The sequence below is a fragment of the Schistocerca serialis genome, chromosome 1, assembly GCF_023864345.2.
Source record: "Schistocerca serialis cubense isolate TAMUIC-IGC-003099 chromosome 1, iqSchSeri2.2, whole genome shotgun sequence".
Taxonomy (NCBI): Eukaryota; Metazoa; Arthropoda; class Insecta; order Orthoptera; family Acrididae; genus Schistocerca; species Schistocerca serialis.
Genome location: NC_064638.1, coordinates 20,271,727 through 20,279,203, shown reverse-complemented (window position 1 = coordinate 20,279,203; position 7,477 = coordinate 20,271,727).

Genomic DNA, 7,477 nt, shown 5'->3' with positions numbered 1-7,477 from the left:
GTACAATATAGAATATATCAGTTTAAGTCACCTCACTCAAAATAACTTAACATTCAGAGGAAGATAAGAAGATAACAATCCAGTTTTTTTTAATACTGTTGGGAGACAAGATTGTTGTTGTGGAGCATTAATGGGCCTGTAATCCTAATAGATTCAGTAAAAGGCTAAAGTTGTTCTGACACTGCCGTGGTGTTTACAAAAAAGGGTCATTTCCAATAGGAAACAGAGTAATGTGGCTGAAACAAATTAGAACATAACCATGTACCAAAACGTTTTGCTACATGAGGAATCAATGGTTTTGTCTAAAACTGAAATAGCAGTTAATACAAATAGTACCCATAAACGGTGTGGTTCTTCGATTTGGTTAAGTCTATTAAGACACTCCTAAATAAAAAAAAACATCCCTTTCCACTACTGCAGGAATTGTAAGAACACATACCAGATAAATGAAACTATTTTGTCACGGATCAACATTTTATAGTGCCTGATTTACATCAATAACACGACGGAATTCACGAAGTAAATAAACCAAACGCATAATACTACAAACAAGCAGTATTATTTTAGAAAACAAAACAAAAGATATCATGCATGTGTCTGATCCAGTAAAGTATGTTGTAATTCTTTTTGCTAATGTTTGTAAAAATCAGGTTTTCTACAAGGTTTATAGAAATGTTGGCTAGGGTACGTGGCACTGGCGATCCCATTGGTAGCCCATCTTCTTCTAAATAGTACTCATTATTAAAGCGACAGAAGTTCTGTTCAGTCATCATTTCCAGGAATTGATGTGTTCATCTGGTAGTTGGCTATTACCCTTCAGGTTTCTTCTATGATGTTTAATGTTTCTGGGATTTTTATGTCTTTTATAAGTTGTATTAATTGTGAGATGTTTCTTACAGTTCTGTCTTCATCTGTTTTAGAAGTTTGAGATATTAATTTCAACATGGGTCAGGATATAACTTTTTCTCTGTCATCTAGTATTTAGTCTATATTTTTAAAGATATTTTTGCCTTAGCCTGAAATCTGTTTGTCGGATCTGATAACAATTTTGAATGTTATTTTGTGAGAGAAACTCTCGTGTATTGTTGATGTGTTGTTTGACCATAAGGACAATTGTATTTCCTTTGTCAGCTTCGGGAGTAATGACCTCTTCATTTTGGAGCATCCTTCTGGGTTTATCGATTGTAATGGATTATGTGTTTCTATTGTTATGTTTTTCCATGTTCTTGAGGCTAATCAGCTTATTTCCACGAAAGCATCGCTCGTGCCAATCTGAGGCTGCCTTTTCTAATATGGTATACTGAGAACTATGGAGGAAGGGCAACAGGCAGATTCCACATTTCTAGATTTTTCTGAAAGCATTTGACACGGTGCCCCACTGCAGGCTATTAATGAAGGTATGAGCATATGGAATAAGTTCACAGACATGAGAGTGGCTCGAAGACTTCTTAAATATGCTGTCCTCGACGGTGAGTGTTCATCAGAGACAAGGTTACTGTCAGGAGTGCCCCAGGGAATTGTGACAGGACTATATACATAAATGATTTGGAGGACAGGGTGGGTAACAGTCTGCGGATGTTAGCTGATGACGCCGTGGTGTACGGTAAGGTGTCGAAGTTGAGTGACTCTAAGAAGATACAAGACGACTTAAGCAAAATTTCCAGTTGGTGTGATGACTGGCAACTAGCCCTAAATGTGGAAAAATGTAAGTTAATGCGGATGAGTGGGAAGGTCGAAGCTGTAATGTTCAGGTACTGTGTTACTGGTGTCCTGCGCGACACTGTCAAGTCGTTTAAATATCTGGGCGTGACGTTGCAAAGCGATTTGAGGTGGAACGAGCGTGTGAGAACAGTGGCAGGGGGGTAAAGAGTCGACTTTGGTTTATCGGAAGAATTTCAGGAAAGAGCGGTTCACCTGTAAAGGAGACCGCAAATAGGATGCTGGTGCGACCTATTCTTGAGTACTGCTTGAGTGTTTGGGGTCCGTTCGAGGTCGCATTGAAGGACGACATCGAAGCAATCCAGAGGAGGCCGCTAGATTTGTTACCGGTAGTTCGAACAAAACTTAGGTGTTACAAGATTCTTCGGAAGAGAGTAATAGAAGGCAGATTTCAGACTACCTAACAGATCAAAACGAAAATTTCTCTTCCGACACTGACAATGTTGAGTGTTTATGGAAAAAGTTCAAGGCAATCGCAAAATGCGTTTTAGGCAGGTACGTGCCGAGTAAAACTGTGAGGGACGGGAAAACCCACCGTGGTTCAACAACAAAGTTAGGAAACTACTGCGAAAGCAAAGAGAGCTTCACTCCAAGTTTAAACGCAGCCACAACCTCTCAGACAAACAGAACCTAAACGATGTCAAAGTTAGCGTAACGAGCGCTATGCATGAAGCGTTCAGTGAATTCGAAAGTAAAATTCTATGTACCGACTTGACAGAAAATCCTAGGAAGTTCTGGTCTTACGTTAAATCAGTAAGTGGCTCGAAACAGCAGATCCAGACACTTCGGGATGGTGATGGCATTGAAACAGAGCATGACAAGCGTAAAGCTGAAATACTAAACACCTTTTTCCTAAGCTGTTTCACAGAGGAAGACCGCACTGCACTTCCTTCTCTAAATCCTCGCACAAACGAAAAAATGGCTGACATCGAAATAAGTGTCCAAGGAATAGAAAAGCAACTGAAATCACACAACAAAGGAAAGTCCACTGGACCTGACGGGATACCAATTCGATTCTACACAGAGTACGCGAAAGAACTTGCCCCCCTTCTAACAGCCGTGTACCGCAAGTCTCTACAGGAACGGAAGGTTCCAAATGATTGGCAAAGAGCACAGGTAGTCCCAGTCTTCAAGAAGGGTCGTCGAGCAGATGCGCAAAACTATAGACCTATATCTCTGACGTCGATCTGTTGTAGAATTTTATAACATGTTTTTTGCTTGTGTATCATGTCGTTTTTGGAAACCCAGAATCTACGCTGTAGGAATCAACATGGATTCCGGAAACAGCGATCGTGTGAGACCCAACTCGATTTATTTGTTCATGAGACGCAGAAAATATTAGATACAGGCTCCCAGGTAGGTGCTATTTTCCTTGACTTCCGGCGTTGAATACAGTTCCGCACTGTCGCCTGATAAACAAAGTAAGAGCCTATGGAATATCAGACCAGCTGTGTGGCTGGATTGAATAGTTTTTAGCAAACAGAACACAGCATGTTGTTATCAATGGAGAGACGTCTACAGACGTTAAAGTAACCTCTGGCGTGCCACAGGGGAGTGTTATGGGACCATTGCTTTTCACAATATATATAAATGACCTAGTAGATAGTGTCGGAAGTTCCATGCGGCTTTTCGTGGACGATGCTGTAGTACACAGAGAAGTTGCAGCATTAGAAAATTGTAGCGAAATGCAGGAAGATCTGCAGCGGATAGGCACTTGGTGCAGGTAGTGGCAACTGACCCTTAATAGAGACAAATGTAATGTATTGCGAATACATAGAAAGAAGGATCCTTTATTGTATGATTATATGATAGCGGAACAAACACTGGTAGCAGTTACTTCTGTAAAATATCTGGAAGTATGCGTGCGGAACGATTTGAAGTGGAATGATCATATAAAATTAATTGTTGGTAAGGCGGGTACCAGGTTGAGATTCATTGGGAGAGTCCTTCGAAAATGTAGTCCATCAACAAAGGAGGTGGCTTACAAAACACTCGTTCGACCTGTACTTGAGTATTGCTCATCAGTGTGGGATCCGTACCAGATCGGGTTGACGGAGGAGATAGAGAAGATCCAAAGAAGAGCGGCGCGTTTCGTCACAGGGTTATTTGGTATGCGTGATAGCGTTACGGAGATGTTTAGCAAACTCAAGTGGCAGACTCTGCAAGAGAGGCGCTCTGCATCGCGGTGTAGCTTGCTCGCCAGGTTTCGAGAGGGTGCGTTTCTGGATGAGGTATCGAATATATTACTTCCCCCTACTTATACCTCCCGAGGAGATCACGAATGTAAAATTAGAGAGATTCGAGCGCGCACGGAGGCTTTCAGACAGTCGTTCTTCCCGCGAACCATACGCGACTGGAACAGAAAAGGGAGGTAATGACAGTGGCACGTAAAGTGCCCTCCGCCACACACCGTTGGGTGGCTTGCGGAGTATAAATGTAGATGTAGATGTAGAAAACGGCGTTCTTTTCGGGAAATACTATTAAGAAAATTTGAATTACCGGCATTTGAAGCTGACTGCCGAACGATTCTGCTCCCGTCAACATATATCGCGCGTAAGGACCACGAAGGTAAGATACGAGAAATAAGCACTCATACGGAGGCATACAGACAATCGTTTCTCCCTCTTTGCGAGTGAAACATGAGGGGGAAATGAGAAGAAGTAGTACAGGGTACCCTCCACCACGCACCTTACGGTGGCTTGAGGATAATCTATGTAGATATAGATGTAGACGTCCTATCAACCTGTCCTTTTTCCATGTCCGTGTTTTCCACATAGTCCGAGCGGCCGAGGGCGTCAACAGACAGTCACCGAAACCACGAAAGTACACAATGGCTACGGACGAACAAGACAACACGACAGAATGACTAGTCCAGAATGTAAACACGAGCCTAGACATAAGAATATCGGGAACCAGTGGGACTCTAGACCCGGGCCTCCAGATGGACGGGGTGGCTCCCACTCTGATAGAGTTCTCAGCTGGGTGTCTAATCAGAATCGTGATTCATATTTCCTCGTTGAACAGAAGTGTTCTGCAGTATCATGTAGTTGTAAAATACCCAGTCCCAATCCAGTGGAAAATTAAGTCACTACAGAATTGCGAAGTGGGATACATTGCTTTCATATCAACAAGTTCCGTCTATTTATAAATTCCGTATGCGTGGAGCGTGTAGACTTCCCTAACCACAACAGTAGGTGGGTGTACTTTAAAAACTTTTGTGCGTTGTGAGATGCAGTAACCCCTCGCCCGTTCCTTGTTTTGTACGCCGCTCTATTGTTGTACAGCTGAACTGTTAATTCGTATGCCAGTATTGTTTGGACCGTTCTGATCTTCACTATATTTGCAGATTGGCTGTTATTTCTACGTGGGGTGACGTTGTTGATTCTAATTAGTTAGTGTGTAACTCAAATTAAAGCTTCATTTCTGGTTATCTGGTCTCGAAATGGAATCTCATCGCGTGAGAATGTTTCTCGGTGGTTCCAGCAAAAGGAAAGCGTAGAAATATTTGTGAAACTACTGCCAAAAGTGATTTCGTATTTTACGAAGAAACGCTATTCCATTAGCAATGTTAGTGAAGTTTGTACTGAACCAGATTCCCCTGCACCTGTGCCTACTTCTACGGAGTATCTGGCCAGTTCTGATGAGTCTGAAATTGCTGTGGAGCAGTATTTTCAGTATTTTCTGAGGCGGTGATGAATGCAAATGTTGAACTAGGCATTCATAAAACAGAAACCAGTTACAGTACAAACAGTACATTATTGAAGTCCCCAACTCTAGAGAGAGATCCAGCGAAATAGAAAAAAAAAAAAAATGTAAAAAACGATTTCGTGCAACTGTGTTTAGCGGACGGTTTAGACTGTTTTAATAAGAATTTAGATGGTCTAAGTAAATCTGATTGCGTCTACAAATCACAAAAAAGGTACGCTTCCAAAAACTTGTTCTTTATAAAACTGCTAAATGGAGAGAAAAATGAAAGAAAATGTCAGATGTGTCCCGGGTCTACAGGAAATGTATTTCGTATTTTCTGTAAATTGCTCAGTCACAGGATGGACTTAGACAACATGCATATTCCATTTTCAACCCGTGGATTTTGTAATTCGAAGAAAAAACGTCTCATGAATACAGCGCTAATCAACACAAAAATTCAATGACGTGGTTTCTGATAACGAAGAATGAGGGACGTATCGACAGTAGACTGCAGCATATAATTAAAACAGAAGTAGTTAAACGTTTGGCAATAATAGGACTTGCTTTTCGTACCATAACGAAACTTATGGAGCCCCAAATAACGGTGACTATATAGGTTCTCTTGACTAATTGCCCATTTTGACCCTTTTGTGAAACAACACATCCAAGAACATGGCTCTGACAGTCATGGCCATAAGTCATATTTGTCCAAGGCTATTTCTGAAGAATTCATCAGTCTTATGGGAAACGAGGTATTGAGTAAAATAGTTGGAGAAATTCGAACAGCAAAATACTACGTACTGGTTGTACATTCAACAGTAGACGCGTCACTTGAAGATAACTAGCCGTTGTTGTGAGGTGCTGTTCGAGGGAAGAATTGATAGATTTTTGTGCTCTGTTCCCATACAGTCTTAGGAAGGTGTCCTAGATCCGTTTGGAAAAGACAATATTAAGATAGATGACTGTTGTACTCAATCCTACGATAATGCCAATAACATGACTGGGAAATACTCGGGTTTAAGTCGAAAGGTAAAGGAATTGATTTCATTAAGACTTTGTATATGCCCTGTGTTGCGCACACGTTAAACCTCGTGGTTCAAAACAATGCTGAAGAATCGTTAGAATAAGCTAGTTTTTATTTTATTTTATTTGAAAATTTGCTACGATCATATCGGTTTTTGTAGATTCTACGTACCGTTAGCGCATTCTTGTGAATAATAATGGGCGACTTAAGATATTGTCCGATACTAGATGGTCGTGACGTGAGGAAGCAATACAGCTGTACGTGTCAGTTGCAAAATTTGTCGAGAATAGGAAAGAAAAAGCAGCGACAAGAGATGAGGCAGAACCGCTTCGGAAGAAAACTAAAAAACTGGAGACAGCAATATTGGTTATTTTCCGCGATGACGTGTTGTCGCGAGTGGACAAAACGAACAAATATTTGCAAAAGCCTGGAGTGGACTTAAGCAGCTGATTGCGATAATTAATTCCATTTTTCAGCCATGTTAGGGAAAATTTTGATGAATACCGAGCTAAGAACTTAAGTGAACAAGAATATAGCGACGAAAGAAAATGCGAAACAAAAGGGTTTCCTGATGGAGGAAAATCAGAAGAACTGAGTGTGGTGTTAATAGCAGTTGTTGATACAGTACAAGCAAGACTAAAAGAGCGAGAAGAAAAATACTGAGAAATAGTCGATATTTTCCTACGTTTAAGAAACAATATAGTAAAGAACTCTTAACAGAAACGTCAAAAATTTTTGAAAAATACCGAGGAGATATCTATGAAAAATTTTTCGTTGCTAAATTCTTCAGTTTAGTGAATATATGAAGGAAACCTGCTAAACATTTCACTAGTCGAACTATGTCAAACAATGGTTGAAAAAGATCGTGGTGATGTTTTCCCGAATGTGACGATAACTTACCGGACTTTCCTCTCACTACCAATCGCAAATTGTGAAGCTGACAGAGGATTCTCCAAAGTAGCCCTTATCGACATCAAATTACCCACTACAATACAGGAAGAAGCCATTTCCACTCTCGTCTTGTTATCAATTGAACTTGTGGTATGC